General features: G+C 51.5%; 1 pseudogene; it reads left to right on the forward strand.

Moving 5' to 3' along the window:
• Positions 1-1717: 1717 nt before the first annotated feature.
• The window catches only part of LOC103602526, a 19605-nt pseudogene continuing 6909 nt past the window's right edge, over positions 1718-14413 (forward strand).

Here is a 14413-nt window from a genome sequence, read left to right on the forward strand (position 1 = left end):
AGCCAAACACATTTCTAACAAACCTAGGAACTTGCTTTAAGATGCCCATCAAATATTATGTTCCCTCCTCACCTGTCCTCTTTTGCTTCCTTCTTTCTCTTTAGAAGGCCCTGTGCTGATCTTTTTTTTTTTTATTTTTTTAAATTTTTTTCCTTTTTGTCTTTTTCGTGTCCGGCAACGGATCGCAACCCTCAGTGTCGCACCCGTACTGGACCGGGACCGGCAACGGGATCGCAACCCTCAGTGCTGCACCCGCACCTCGCTCAGCCAGTGAGCGGGAACCGGTCTGTATGTGGGATCCAAACCCTTGGCGGGAGCGCCGCCACACTTCCCAAGCGGCGCACTGTAGCAGTGTGCCACCGGGCCGGCCCCCCTGTGCTGATCTTTGAGGAAAGCTGAGGAGCCCAGGAACACACCACATGTTTGAACCAGGGGCCCAATGCTGAAGAAACCAGTGGCATGCATGACTTAACCTAAGCATTTCTCACCTTCTCTACCCCAAAGAGGGGCTGGTGTCAAGTTCACCCTAAAGGCTACGATAAGAGGAGCTTGCCCAGGAGGACTGAGGAACAGACTGGAGGTGCAGCCAAGGAGAGGGTGCTCTGGAAAGCACACCAGGCTCAGACCTTCAGGCCAGCTGGGTACTCAGGGCTGCACCTGGTGTGAGGGCCCACCTGGCTCCCTGCAGCCAAGGGAGAGGGCTACTGTCTGCCAGTGACAAAGCAGGGCACAATGGGGCTTCCATGTCTTTACTCAGCTAGACTCCCCCAGATTCTTTCAGAGAACGAAGAACCTGCCCTTCATATACCCGGAGAACTAATGTTTATTGAGTATCTACTATGTATCAGGTTCTTTTCATTTTCATGAGAGGCCTTTGATAGAGGGCTTCTCATCCCCATGTATAAATGAGGAAACTGAAGGATAGGGAGTTCAAATAGCTCGCCCAAGGTCACACTGTTAGAAGGTGGTGGAATTTGGTTTCCCTCTCAGAGATAACAACCCCACAATGTAATTTGTTGTTTCAGAGGCTATTTTATTCACCGTCTCCCATACAGGCACTATTCTTTCCCAGATGATGCCTTTGTCCAGCTCTGTCTGCCCCTCACTCTGCCCTGCCACCCTCTGCCAACCCAGAATACTCTCCTTACTCTATTTGCATCTGATTCCAGTTTCAAGACTCGGCCTCATTCCCTCCCCAGTCATATATAATTACCACTTACAGAGAGCACACTCTGTAATATTTTGCAACAGCTCTACCAGATGGTGTCTTTATCCCCGGTTTCCAGATGAGGAAACTGAGGCTCAGAGGAGACCATTTGCTGGCTTCTGTCACACAGTGAGTCGGGGGAGTGGCCAGGATGCAAAGCCAGCTCTGCCTGGGGCAGTGTCCTCAGAAGCGTCCAGAGAAGCTGGGGTTGTTCCAGGTGAAGGTCAGGCCTCCAGAAATGCTGGGTCTCACCCCATCTCTCCTCCCCCACACTTGGCCCTGCAAATTGGCTTTGACCTTTCATGGCCCTGCCTCTGAGCTTCTCCCCATTCAATCTGAAATCACAAAGGAAGAAAAGAGGGCTGGCAAGAGGGAGAGCCCCCTCCTGGCCAGGCCCAGGGCCACGCCCCCGCAGGCGCACCAGGTCTGTTTGCACAGTTGGGGCGCTGCGCTGGCACCCCACCTCCAGGAGAAAGGCACCACGAGGTCATCTGTTTACTCTGGGATTAGCGGCTCCCCGCGGGAGCTCTTTTCCTACGAGATGAAAAGAAAGCGGACAATCTGTCAGGTAAACAGGCGGCATTGTTCCCGACCTTGTCGGGCCCCTTTGTGGGCCGGGCCTTTGAGGTCGGTTGCTCCCTGGCGCAGAGAGAGAGCTTACTTAAAGGGAACGAGAGGCCCTGGCTGGCGGGCAGGTCACCTGCTGCAGTTACAGGAAGGGACAAAGGGCTCGGACAATCCCTGCCTTTCCGTAGCCGCCCTCTTTGCAAGCCCTTTCCTCTCTGAGTCTCTTGATGAGTCCAACAAGCTGGGCACGGGGCCCGGTCACACGGATGGGGAAGCTGAGGCCCACGGCTGCCTCCCAGGCACAGAAGACAGCTCCTGGGATTCCAGCAGGTGCTGGCTGGAAGGAAACCCGGGACCTGGTCTCACTGCCTTTCTTCAGATGGGGAATAACTGGAGACAAAAGACTTGGTGGAGCATGATTTCTGCACTGCAGACTTCCCCAGGGGCCCCTAATGGGTAGTGGGGGGCACTTGGGCACCAAAACCGTCCCCACCAGCGAACAGGCTGTTCAGTTTTACAGATTCTTAGAAAATTTAAACAGCTGAATGGATAGGGCTGATCAGGCTGTGTCTGGTCCCTCCCACATCTGTGTGACAAGGTATCTTCCTTGGAGGAAGGGGACAGAATGTGCAGGCCCCGCCCTGACCCATGAGTGTACGCGTGCCTGGGAGTCAGGACACCTGAGTTTAGGTGGCTCTGCCCCTAGCTTGCTCTGTGGTCACAGGTGAGCCACTCACCCTCTCTGGGTCAGAGTCTTCTTGTTCACCAAACAAGAGATAAGATGCTATCCAAGGGCTGGCCCTTTCCCTTCTGATCACAGGAGCTCTGGGGAGGCACGAGTCTCCATTCAGGAGGAGGACAGGGAGAGGAGGGTGAGCAGCCCTTCAGGGGGAAGGGGCTGCCTGAACTTCACGCCCGCCTCTGACCCTCTGGGACAGTGGGAGTGGGTGCCCGGGGCTCAGCCACAATGCTCCAAGTAGGGTCCTGCCGTGGGAAGAGAGCACTGTGGTGAGGCAGTGAGGCCACAGGCCTCAGGTCACGCTGACCGGCCCAATTCCAGCTTGTCACTCGCCAGATGTCTCTGGGACAGTGGGAGTGGGTGCCCGGGGCTCAGCCACAATGCTCCAAGTAGGGTCCTGCCATGGGAAGAGAGCACTGTGGTGAGGCAGTGAGGCCACAGGCCTCAGGTCACGCTGACCGGCCCAATTCCAGCTTGTCACTCGCCAGATGCCCACCCTCAGGCAAGTGACTCAGCCTCCTGGTTTTTGAAGTGGCTCCCACAGGCCCCCCAGCTCAGGGGCTCCTGGGGAAGCAGGAGCTGGGGCTGCGGTTGCTCTGCTGCCGTGAGGTCCTTTCCCCCTCCAGACTCCCTCTCCCAGGCCTCCCTGCCACTGTCTGCTCCCAGGAGGACACCCATTCCTCTTGCCACCCAGATGTCAGGGTACTGTTCAGCTTGTATGAGACAGAGCCAGAAGCTTAGAAAAATCTAATTACACTCCCAAAGTACAGGGGGGCTGAAGGAAAGCTGCGGGAGAGGCCCTGAGCCCTGGCCTGACGGAGCAGGTGTCGCCAGCCACATAGCTGCCTCCGTGATGAGCCGGGGCACTGTTCTGAGAGCAGCTTCATCCCTTGAGGGCAGCAATGGACCAGACACATGTCCAAGTCCCTGTCCCCAGCCAGGGTCCCAGTGACTCAGCCTAATACCCACGAGCCCACTCAGCAGGCAAGAAATTGGAGGCCCGATGTTCTAGCCACTATTCCAGGGTCCAGAGCCAGTCCCCGGTGACATGGAGGGAGAGGGGGTGATGGCACCGAGCTCAGCCCCTCCTCTGAGGCTTCACAGGACTGAATTAAGGCAAACTCCCCTCCCAGCCCCAAAACCACAGTGCGGTCCCTCCTGGGTCCCTGGCTGAGCTATGTATGAGCTGTGGGGCCCTGGGCAAGTTACTTGCTTTCTCTGAGGCTCACTTTGTCATACAAAAAATGGAGCTAAAAGGACACCCACTGCCTAGGTTTTTGCAAGATTAAATAACACGTTTGTAAAAGTTCCTGGCAAACAGTAGTAGCTCCCTAAATAGCTGTAGCATCTGAACCCCTTGCACTGCTTTTATATCCACTTTTCTTGCTCTTCCCCTTTTCCCACGAAGCTTTCCAAACCTCCACCTGGAGGTGCCAGTATTGTCCCAGGGCAAAAACAATGAGAATAACAATGACAATAACAACCTTTCATTGAGAACTTACTCTGAGCCAGTCTCTATGCTAGTAAGTGTTTTATGCCCATTTTATAGAAGAGGCAACTGAGGCACACAGCCAGTGGCTGGCCCTTTCCCTTCTGACCACAGGAGGTCTGGAGAGGGCACAAGTGTCCATTCAGGAGGACAGGGTGGAGGAGGGTAAGCAGCCCTTCTGTGGGACCAGATAGGAATTGGGACCTAGGCCAGGTGCCCTTAGCCATGTTCTCTGGGGCAGTGATCACTCTGGCTTATGGAGCACAACTAGGTGCCACACCTGTCACCCCCTGAACTCTACATGCTGGACAATACTGTCTCTGCAAAGAGAGGCACCCTGTGTGTGAACATATGGGGTGGTCCGGGTGGTAGCAGATCCAGGCAACTGGTAGGGAGGGAACTGGCTCCTGCATGCTCCGAGACCCCCTTCCTGCCCACTGCCACCACCCCAGACATGTCACTTCCTCCTGTCTCAGCGGGTGGCGGGACCGGGCTGACCACTTCCCTGTGAGCCAGGCAGTCTCATGCAGTGATGTGCCCTGACACTTCTTTTCCATCTCCCATCCCATGGATTCTTCTCTCTCAGAGGTGTCCACAGTGAGGATTGAAGGGGGTTCAGGGGCCACCCTGGTTGTAGGTACAAATGATGGGAAGGAGGGGTGAAGGAGTCCCTCCGAGCAGGGGATTGGGGAGTGAGCAGGCCCAGGTGGGAGGCCTGGACTTTCCCAAGCAAATGACCCATTACCTCAAATACCCGTCGACCCCTCTCCCCTTCCTAGCTTCTGGCAACTGGCTCCTGGAAACAGGGCCAAGACCACCCCGAGGACTGCAGTTTTCAGGGAATCCAAGTGTTTGGGGAAAGATTCAGAGATGCGGCACCTGAGACAGAGGAGTTTCCGGCTGCAGCTGAAACACATCTGGCCTCAGACAGGTGCAGATCCTGCCCCCCATTCTGGGCCCTCCTTTGTGTCTTTTGAGGGCTGCCCCCAGCTATTTACTTTTCATCAGATTCAAGTGGATAAGTGTAGTCCAAAGGCCTGTCCACACCAATGATCCTCGTGGACCGCCCTGTCACACTGTCACCCACCTCCTCACCAGGCAGGTGATTCTACCTGCCCAACATTTCTGATTTCTAGAAAGAGTTTCCGTTAAGCAGACACTTGCCTGCCTTCCTACAGCTTCTACCTGCCAGCCTGGTTCTGCCACCCACAGCTATGCGTCCCCTGGCCCTCAAGTGCTGGGGGGAAGGGTGGTGTGAGGGTGGGCCTCGGCTCCATCCAGCTGCCCCCCGAACCAGCTGAGTGACCCGGCACACGTAATTTGAGCTCCCTGTGCCTCAGTTCCTCTATCTGTAAGGTAGAGATTATAACAACCACCTCAGAGGATGGTCATGGAGTTCAAATGAGATGGTACAAGAAAACCTTAGCCCAGACAGAGCCCAGCACCACAAGAGAGGGTTGTTTGTGATTATCGCTGTTATTCATTCATTTGCATCTGCAGTGCCCCAAACAGCTGAGGGCTCCAATCACACACCCTCACCTTGGTGCCAACTTGTCTTCTTCAGGCTGAACATCTGCAGTACCTTCCTTCCTTCAATTACCCACCCTGCAGCTGGGTCTCAGACTCTCGCCTCCCCAGCCAGGCTTCCTCCACGTCCCCAAAAGGGAAAACCTGGAGGGGAAGGAACAGACGTCCTCTCACGGTTAAGACAAACCTATAGAAGTGGGAGAAGCTTGAGCACGGCGAAGGATGAAACCAGAACCAATCGCTACCCAAAGTGGGAGGTGGCTCAGAATAATAAACTTCTGTCCTTTCTGAGGACTGGAGCTGTGCAAAGGTAGGAAGAGCTGCCTCTGGAGGGAGTGAGCTCCCCATCCCCAGAGTCATTTAAGGTGGATGACCCACCACCAGGGACGTCATAGAGCATCCACCAAGGATTGCTGCACTGGGTGTGAATTTGGACTAAATGACATGAAGTTCACTTCCTCACTCATTCAACAAATATTTATCATGGAATGCCTGGCTATGCCTAGCTCTGTGTCAGTTACGTCCCTGGGTACACAGTTCACACCAAGGAAAGGACACAAATTCTGAAAGCATTTAGTGAAAACAGGACTGCTTTTAAGCTGCTCTTTGCCTTTGCTTTTGTGTCTGTACAATAGGTGGGGCAACTCTGCCTACCTCACGGGGCCAGCAGATGGGTGCCCAGAACGGCCTGGCACATGTGATCCTCAAAGAAAGCTGGCTGTGCTGAAGCTGTCGTCATCTTCATTGTTAGTATCATTAAGATGACGACTGTAACAGACATCCAGGGATTGTTTTTCCCTTTTTTGCAGAAGACTCAAACAGCTCAGTATGTACTAAATCAAGTCCCAAGAATCCAGCCCAGCTAAAGCCTTCGCCCAGGGCAGCCGGGACCAGCTTGGGCTGGAGACTGACAGTGCACCAGTTCTTGGACCACATCCAAAGCCAGCAGTCGTCAGAGACAAGAGGTTTGCTGAATGTACATGATCTGCTACCACCATTTCCAGTGGGATCCAAGGGCCAGACAAAGCCATTTTTCTCTGAAGCAGCTTAATTGCTTTGTCGAGGAAAGGTTGGTTGTACCCCTGAACCCACCTTGGCTTTTCAAATGGGGGAAAAATAGAAACCCATAGGCCCCTCAGAAAATCTAATGTCAGCCAGCTGCCTGTTTCTCCTCTTGGTATTTCAAGTTACAAGGTACCCACCTGGTGTCCAAATGGGCCAGAACAAGAGTTATCACCAAGAGGACCTAGGTCAGATCTGGCTCTGTGCTTGGTCCTTGGGGTCTGATAAAGGTCTTTAAAGTGACACTCAGATCCTTGGTGAGGCTTTGGGTCCCTAAGATAAGACCCCATCAGGGATATTTCATATGTGGAAGAGCTTGGGCTCCAGAGTCAGGCCAGCTGGTTCCTGGTCCCAACCCTGCCACTCACCAGCCATGTGACCTTGGGTGGGTTACTGAATTCCTCTAAGCCTCCATTTCCTCCTCTGTGAATTGGCACCCATGTGTTCTGGCTCCCCTGTGCTCTCCACTGGTACTGGTGTGAGGGAGGCATGGTCATCACTGGGCAATGGTGGAAGTCCTGACTATCCAGCAGACCTTCTCTGGCACCACCTCAGTATGGGAGAGGGGGAACAGGGAAGGGTACCTTATTACGGCTGGGTGGAGATGAAAGTCCCAGCTCCCTACTTGGCCTTCTCTGACACCACTCCAGAGTGGGTGTTGGGGCACCTTATTACAGCCTTGCAAGAGAGGTAGTCTAAAGGCCATTTGGCCTTTGCTAAATAGGAGTGAGAATGGGACCACATATTTTTTCTGTAGTGTTTGCCTGGAGTAGGGTGGTTACTGTCAAAAAATTTTTCTATCTTGTTAGGCTGTTCCTTTCCTGGTCCTTTGGCTAGAGAGAGCAGGCTTTTGATGGAGCTTTCTTTTCTTTTGGTCTTTGCCTTTTGGTGTTTCTGGGTTGGATGCTTCTTTATCTCCAAGTCTTAAATACATGAGACAAAAAGAAAACCCAGGGAGCTTACCTCCATGTCCTCCTGAGGTCCCTAGCCAGTCTGCCTTCTCTTTACATTTCAGAGGTTTTTGTTTGTTTTATTATAATGTCCAAGATTTGTAGCTGTACTTAGCAGGAGGAATTGGAAAAGTACATCTACTCTATCTTCCTAGAACTTGAAGTCCCCTCCTGTGTGTATTCTTGTGATGTGCATCCTTTTTTTTCTGCATCGTATTTTCCCTGCCCCAACCCTGGGACCAACCACTTCTCCAAAGAGCCCTGGTTCCTTTTATTGAATAGTGATATTTAGAAACCAAGAGCTATGTGCTACATGTGCTCTTTGCTATCGGGGTTTCACTGCGTCTAGGCCCTCAGAGCAGACAGAGCTAGGAAATATGTGTGTATACTAACCCACGTATGCACATGCATCTATATTTATTTTTCTGTGTGCGTGTGTGTACACGCATGAGTTCATGCTCACTCTTCCAAATCTAACTCAGGGTTCATTCTAGCATTTTCCCTTTGATTATTTGTAGGTTCTTTCTCTGCAGTGAGAAACCTGGCTGTCTTTTTCTACAAGAGATTTACTTATTAGTTCAATCCTAGGTTACATGTACAGTAGTTTCGGAATGCCAACCTGTCCCCCCGCGAGAAACAAATTTACCAACTAGAAGACAATGTTTGTGGACAGTCTTTTTTACTTAGGTTCACAGTAGCCAAAAAAACACGATTTTCCAAAGTTACATAGGTCAGCTCCTTTCCTCCACCTCCTTCCTTGTGATTATGTCTCTCATTTGCAATAAAGTTTGATTCACTAATCACGATCTGCATTTCATTTTGGGCTCCCCCCATATCCTAGTTGTTTTTTTAATTTGCATAGGTCAAATTCTCTCTCTGTGTTGTACAGTCAGTCTTATAGTTTTTGACAAATGCATAGAGTCATGTATCCAGCCCCCCGTGTCAGACAGAAGCATTCCTCACCCCAAACTCCCTCGTGCTGCTCCTTTGTACTCGATCCCTCCTCCCCACGCTGGCAACCACAGATTCGCTTTTTCTCCCAATAGTTTTATCTTTTACAGAATGCCATAGAAATGGAGTCATACAATATGTTGCCTATTGTTTCTGGCTCCATTCACTGACCAAAATGCATTTAAGATTCACCCACGGCGTTTTATGAATCAGTAGTTTCTTCTTTTTTACTGCTGAGTAGGATGCCATTGCATGGGTGTGCCACTGTTTGCTGAGCTGTTCCCCTTTTGAAGGACATCTGGGTTGTTTCTAGTTATTGTTGATTATGAATAAAGCTACTGTACACATTCACATACAGGTTTTTATGTGGACATAGTTTTCATTTTACTTGGGTAAATATCTAGAAGTGAAATGGCTGGGTCACATAGTAGGGGTGTGTTTAACTTTTTAAGAGACTTCCAAACTGTTTTCCAAAGTGGTTGTACCCTTCTGCATTTCTACTGTTAATGTATGAGAGATCCAGTTGTTCCACATCCTCGTTAGCCCTTGGTATGGGCAGGTAGGTTAGTTTGCTTTAAACATCCCAATAGGTGTGTAGTGATCCTCATTGTGGTTTTAATTTGCACATTGCTGACAACTAATTATGTTGACCAAATTTTCATGTGCTTATTTGACATCTCTGTCTTCTTTTGTGCCCATTTTTTAATTGGATTGTTTGTTTTCTCATCATTGATTTTTGAGAGTTCTTTCTATATTTTGGATACAAATCTCTTTTCATTACTTTACAGTGTCTTTTGATGGACAGAAGTTCTAATTTTTTGTTTGTTTGTTTTGTGTTTGTGACCGGTAAGGAGATCGTAACCCTTGGCTTGGTGTCATCTGCACCGCGCTCAGCCAGTGAGCGCACCGGCCATCCCTATATAGGATCCGAACCTGCGGCCTCAACGCTCCCAGTGCCACCGTGCTCCCAGCGCCGCACTCTCCTGAGTGAGCTACGGGGTCGGCCCAGAAGTTCTAAATTTTGACACACTCCAATATAGCAATTTTTCCTGTTAGGAATTGTGCTTTTGCCTAACCCAAGTCACAAAGATTTTATCCAAAAACTTTTATACTTTTAGATTTTACATTTAGACCTACAATCCATCTTGAGCCAACTTTTATATATGAATCAAAGTTCTTTTTTTTTTTTGCATATGTATGTCCAATTGTTTCAGACCATTTGTTGAGAAGATTACCCCTTTGCCATTAAATTGTCTTTGTGCCTTAGTTGAAAATCAGTTGACCATATATGTGTGGGTCTATTTCTGGACTCTATTCCCTTCATTGATCTACGTGTCTATCCCTTTGCCAATACCACCCTTTCATGATTGCTGTAGCTTCAAAGAAATCAGGTAGCCTAAGTTCTCCAACTTTGTTCTTTTTCAAAATTGTTTTGGTATTCTAGTTCCCCGGCCCAGCTGCCTGCCTGGGCCCACAAAACCCTACCCTGCCTCCTACTGGAAGACGGTCATTGTCACAGCCCCACCACCTCCCTTGAGTATGGAACCTCATGCTACTCTCCCCATGTCTCATTGCCTGCAGCTGAGTGGCTGCCTCAGTTTCCCCATTCTACCTGGCTCTTTCTAACACACACTCTCATTCCTCTGGTCTACACCACTTACTTTCCTTCCAGGTTAAACCTTCATGGCCTCGGGCTGCCCAGCCTCTCACACATCTCCTCTGCCTGTACCCCCTGTTTTCTCTACCTGCAGACCTGGTCTGACCATGCATTTTCTGGCACTGGGACACTCAGACCCTCCTCACTATCATCCAGTTCAAACTTTATCTGCCCAGAGGAGAGAACGTTGGCTCAGAGTCTGAGGGACTAGATTTGACCCTGGCTGTGCCTCCTCTGACAACCAAAACTCACTGTCTTTGTGGCCAACAAAGAGCAGAGGAGCTGAGCTGGAGAGAAGGGGAGCAGGGAGGTGAAAAGCATCTCTGCACAGACTCTGCTTTTCCTGCCCTCTTCTGGCCTTCTCCAAGCTGGCCAAGTGGAAGTCCTTACAGCAGATCCTATTGGCTATTTTCACGTCTTCTGCTCTGACTTGGTAGGGTTGAGGAATGTCCTCTCAAATAGGCCCCCAGAGTGACTTGCCATCTGCTGTTAGGCCTGGGCTTGAGGACACTGTACCTTATCAGAGCCATACCCAGGCCACCCTCACTGGACCAAAGGCCCAGACAGGCTCCAACCTCACACCCTCTGGTGCAGTTGCCTTGACCTCATGGCCAGGCTCACATTGTTATGGACAAGCCATGTGTGAAATCTTTCCTGTAAACAGTGTGCCAGACTCTTGCATTGAAAAAACATGGTCTACCCCATGATCTTCTGAATTGATGCCCCTGTCACAACATGAGGAGGAAGTTTTGTCATTAACAGGACATGGTCCTATGTGTAGAGATATGTGGCTACCTGCTCAGTCATCTGCAATGCCTGTGAATTGTCCCCACTCTCCACCTGTAATAATCCATGCCTGAATTCGCTCATTGATTAATTGACTCCACAGCACCTGCCATGGGCTAGGACGATAGGGCAGGGACTGGGGACTCAGAGGTGAGACCCGGGATTGCCCACTAGAGTTCCACTGTCCAGTGCAGATCTTGCCCACCCATCTGGACCCTCTCACAGATCACTCTAATCAGCCTTCATCGTGGTAGGCCCCCAAACTCTCATGTTGAGAAGGGGGCTATGGCTGGGGCTGGGGTTGGAGTGGACAGTGAAGAGGTCGCTGCAGGAGGGCCACATGTTCACCTCCCTCTCATGACTTGCTGCCTCTTCCTCCCAGTCCCCACAGCCACACTGAGGCTAGGGCTACCCAGCTCCCAGCTTCCCAGCCCCACCTCCAGCAGGCAGCCTTGTGCCCACCCTGCCCTCAGCCCCTCAAATACCCAGTTTCTGACTAACATTGAGGTCCACAGGCCTCCCGTTCTGTCCTGTCATGGGGCCACTGGGGACCTCAGGAAAATTCCCTGCTGGGATTCCAGCCACCTTGCCCACTTTGCCCCAACCCCCTTCCTCCCATATTCCTCTGTAGCCTTGCGCCAGCCACCTGCCCTCTCTGGGCATTAGATTCCCAAAGGGCTGAACTAATGATCCCAACATTCCCATTAGTTCTGAAATGTAATGACTGAATAGAACCTTTCCTCCTTCCCATTCCTCCAGCCAGAAGCCAGGCCCCATTCTAGCCCTGCTGAGCAGGCCTGCTCTCCCTGAGACTCCATGTCTCCCCATATCCCATTTTTTACCTTTTTCCCCCTGCTTTTCTCCAGGCCCCTTCTTCTGGAGGCCAGGAGCCCAATGCCATTCAGGTCCCTGCTGCCAATAGGTGTGTGGGCCACTCCCCTGGGGGTTCCTGGTTTTGACCCAGCACAGTCCAAAGACCCTCTCTTGTAGCCTGGAGCAATTTCCACACTGGCTGCTGAAACTTCGCATGTTCCAGAACAAGGCAGGTTTCAGGAAACCGAAGCTACCACTTGCTGTGCATCATCTCATAGCTCTCCTACCCACTGCGGACCCCTGTTGGCATCAATGGCCAAGGCAGGGTGGCTCTGAGCTCCCTCTGCATGCCCACAGGACCTCAGCCTGCCGCCCGCTACCCTAGTCACTCAGGGGGTCTCCTGGCCTCAGCTCACACCTGCCCTGTTCCTCATCAAGGTTCCTTGCCCCACCCCTCATGCTGCCCCATGGGTCTGCCAGTGCGCACCTGAGTGCTGTCCCCACAGCAGGGTCCCTCTGAGCCTGGTGGAAGGGCAGTGGGATGTGACGGGAAGGCACAGAGGACCACTGCGCATGAACTGGCAGTGCTGCGTGCCTGTCTGACCACAGCGGTGTGGGGCAAATCTGCTGCCTCCCTCCCTGAACCCACATCTGGAAGGTAACAAACTGATCCCTGCTCACACTGACTCACTTATCTCCCTCCGAGCACCAGTTTTAGGGCCCCACTTGCCGCTTCCTTGTGGGTCTTGGCGCCAATTTCAGACTCCTGGACTTGGAATTTTCTGGGAGAAGGGTCCTGCCAAGGGCCATACACATGAGGGCGGCTTTCTCTGGATCACCATCTTCATTTGGCAGATGAGTGAAATGTGCCTCAGAGATGTTCGGAAACTTGGCCAAGGTTGCAGAGCTGGTAATAGGCAGAGCTGGCACAGAAACGGGTTCTGCCTGAGCCCAGAGCCATGCCTTTCCCAGACCACCTATAGCCTCTCTTGGGCCTACTTTCTCCTGCTGTCTTCAGCCTCTTTGGGCTCACAGACAGTGTCCACCAACCTGCCTGTCTTGCCAAGCCTCCCCTGCCTTTCCCAATCATCTCACTTTTCAAGCCCACCTCCTCCAGGAAGTCCTCCCTGCTTAATGTAACAGGTATCAGATATTGACACCCCAACACACACACACACCATTTACCCCCAGATTACACACAATCTTTTGGAAAAATTATTTTCCAAAACTTTTCTCTGATTAAATTATTCCCCTCCAACAACATATACTTTATACTTTAAAAACAATACCCAGTGCATCTAACAGTGGTAACATAGCAGATAGTCGATAACTATTCTTTCGACTTGAATTAAAATCCAGCTCCTTTCTTCTGCTACCTTCTTGCAGGGATTGCAGACTGAAGCCAGGGCACACATGGAGAGGAGTCAGTTTGAGGCTGATGTCTGAGCTCCCTTACCTGACAGATACATACAGCATGCCAGCCAGGGTCCTCTTCTCCAAGCCAGGAAGCCCCAGGAGTGAGGGCCGGCTCCCAGGGGTGGGGCAGCAGAGGCCCTCAGTGAACTGTGAGCGTGTCAGCATCACTTCTCAAAGACGCTAGCTGAAGCTCCGTGTACAAATGCTGGTTGATAACCAGCAGACAGTGGAGCCGATGCTCTCAGATTTCTAGCCCAACCTTGAGGCCTTGGGCCAGCCACTTGCCTCCCTGCCTTCACTTCCTCCTGTTAGATTCTGTGTCCTCTGGATCTCAGCCTGGGCATCATGCGGCTCTCCTTGGAGACTCCCCTTGGACGCGCTCTTTCAGGGATACACATGGGTGGGCCCACCAGCCATGGCCTCAGTCCAGCTGCAGGGGGCATGGCATGGTGCCCAGAGCTCCCCAGGTAGGTAACCGGACAGGAAGCAAGTGTCAAAACCTGCCAGCTGGGGCTGCAGTCCATGTGTTTGCTTCACAACCAACTCAGGCAGTTTCTCGTTTTGTGTTTTTCTTTCATTTTCCCTGATGGCGCTCCTCATACGAGAAACTCTCCCCCACTTCAACGGGAGCTGTCATGTCACCCCTTTCAATGGGGCTGCTCGAAGAACGGGTCCAAGCAGTTCCGTTTCCAGGGCTGGGGCCTCCCCGGCCCCCGCCACCAGTCTGAGAGTCCCTGGAGGTCAGGACCCCACCAGACTGGGCCAGTGCTCTCCATGAAACATTTGATGTTATTTATTTATTTTTTTTTTCTCTTTTTGTCTTTTTTTTTCGTGTCCAGCAATGGATCGCAAACCTCAGTGTTGCACCCGTACCGGACTGCGACCGGCGACGGGATCGCAACCCTCGGTGTTGCTCCCACACCTCACTCAGCCAGTGAGCGGGAACCGGTCTGTATGTGGGATCCGAACCCTCGGCGGGAGCGCCACCACGCTCCCAAGCGGCGCACTGTAGCAGTGCGCCACCGGGCCGGCCCCTGATGTTATTTATTAATTATCAAAGTAACATATATTCACTATAGAAAACTCGCCACCACGCTCCCAAGCGGCGCACTGTAGCAGTGCGCCACCGGGCCAGCCCCTGATGTTATTTATTAATTATCAAAGTAACATATATTCACTATAGAAAATTTGAAAAACACGTAAAAGCAAAAATAAAATATAATAAACATCACCTGTAATTTCACCAGCT

Source organism: Galeopterus variegatus, unplaced genomic scaffold, assembly GCF_000696425.1.
Source record: "Galeopterus variegatus unplaced genomic scaffold, G_variegatus-3.0.2 Scaffold4182, whole genome shotgun sequence".
Classification (NCBI taxonomy): domain Eukaryota; kingdom Metazoa; phylum Chordata; class Mammalia; order Dermoptera; family Cynocephalidae; genus Galeopterus; species Galeopterus variegatus.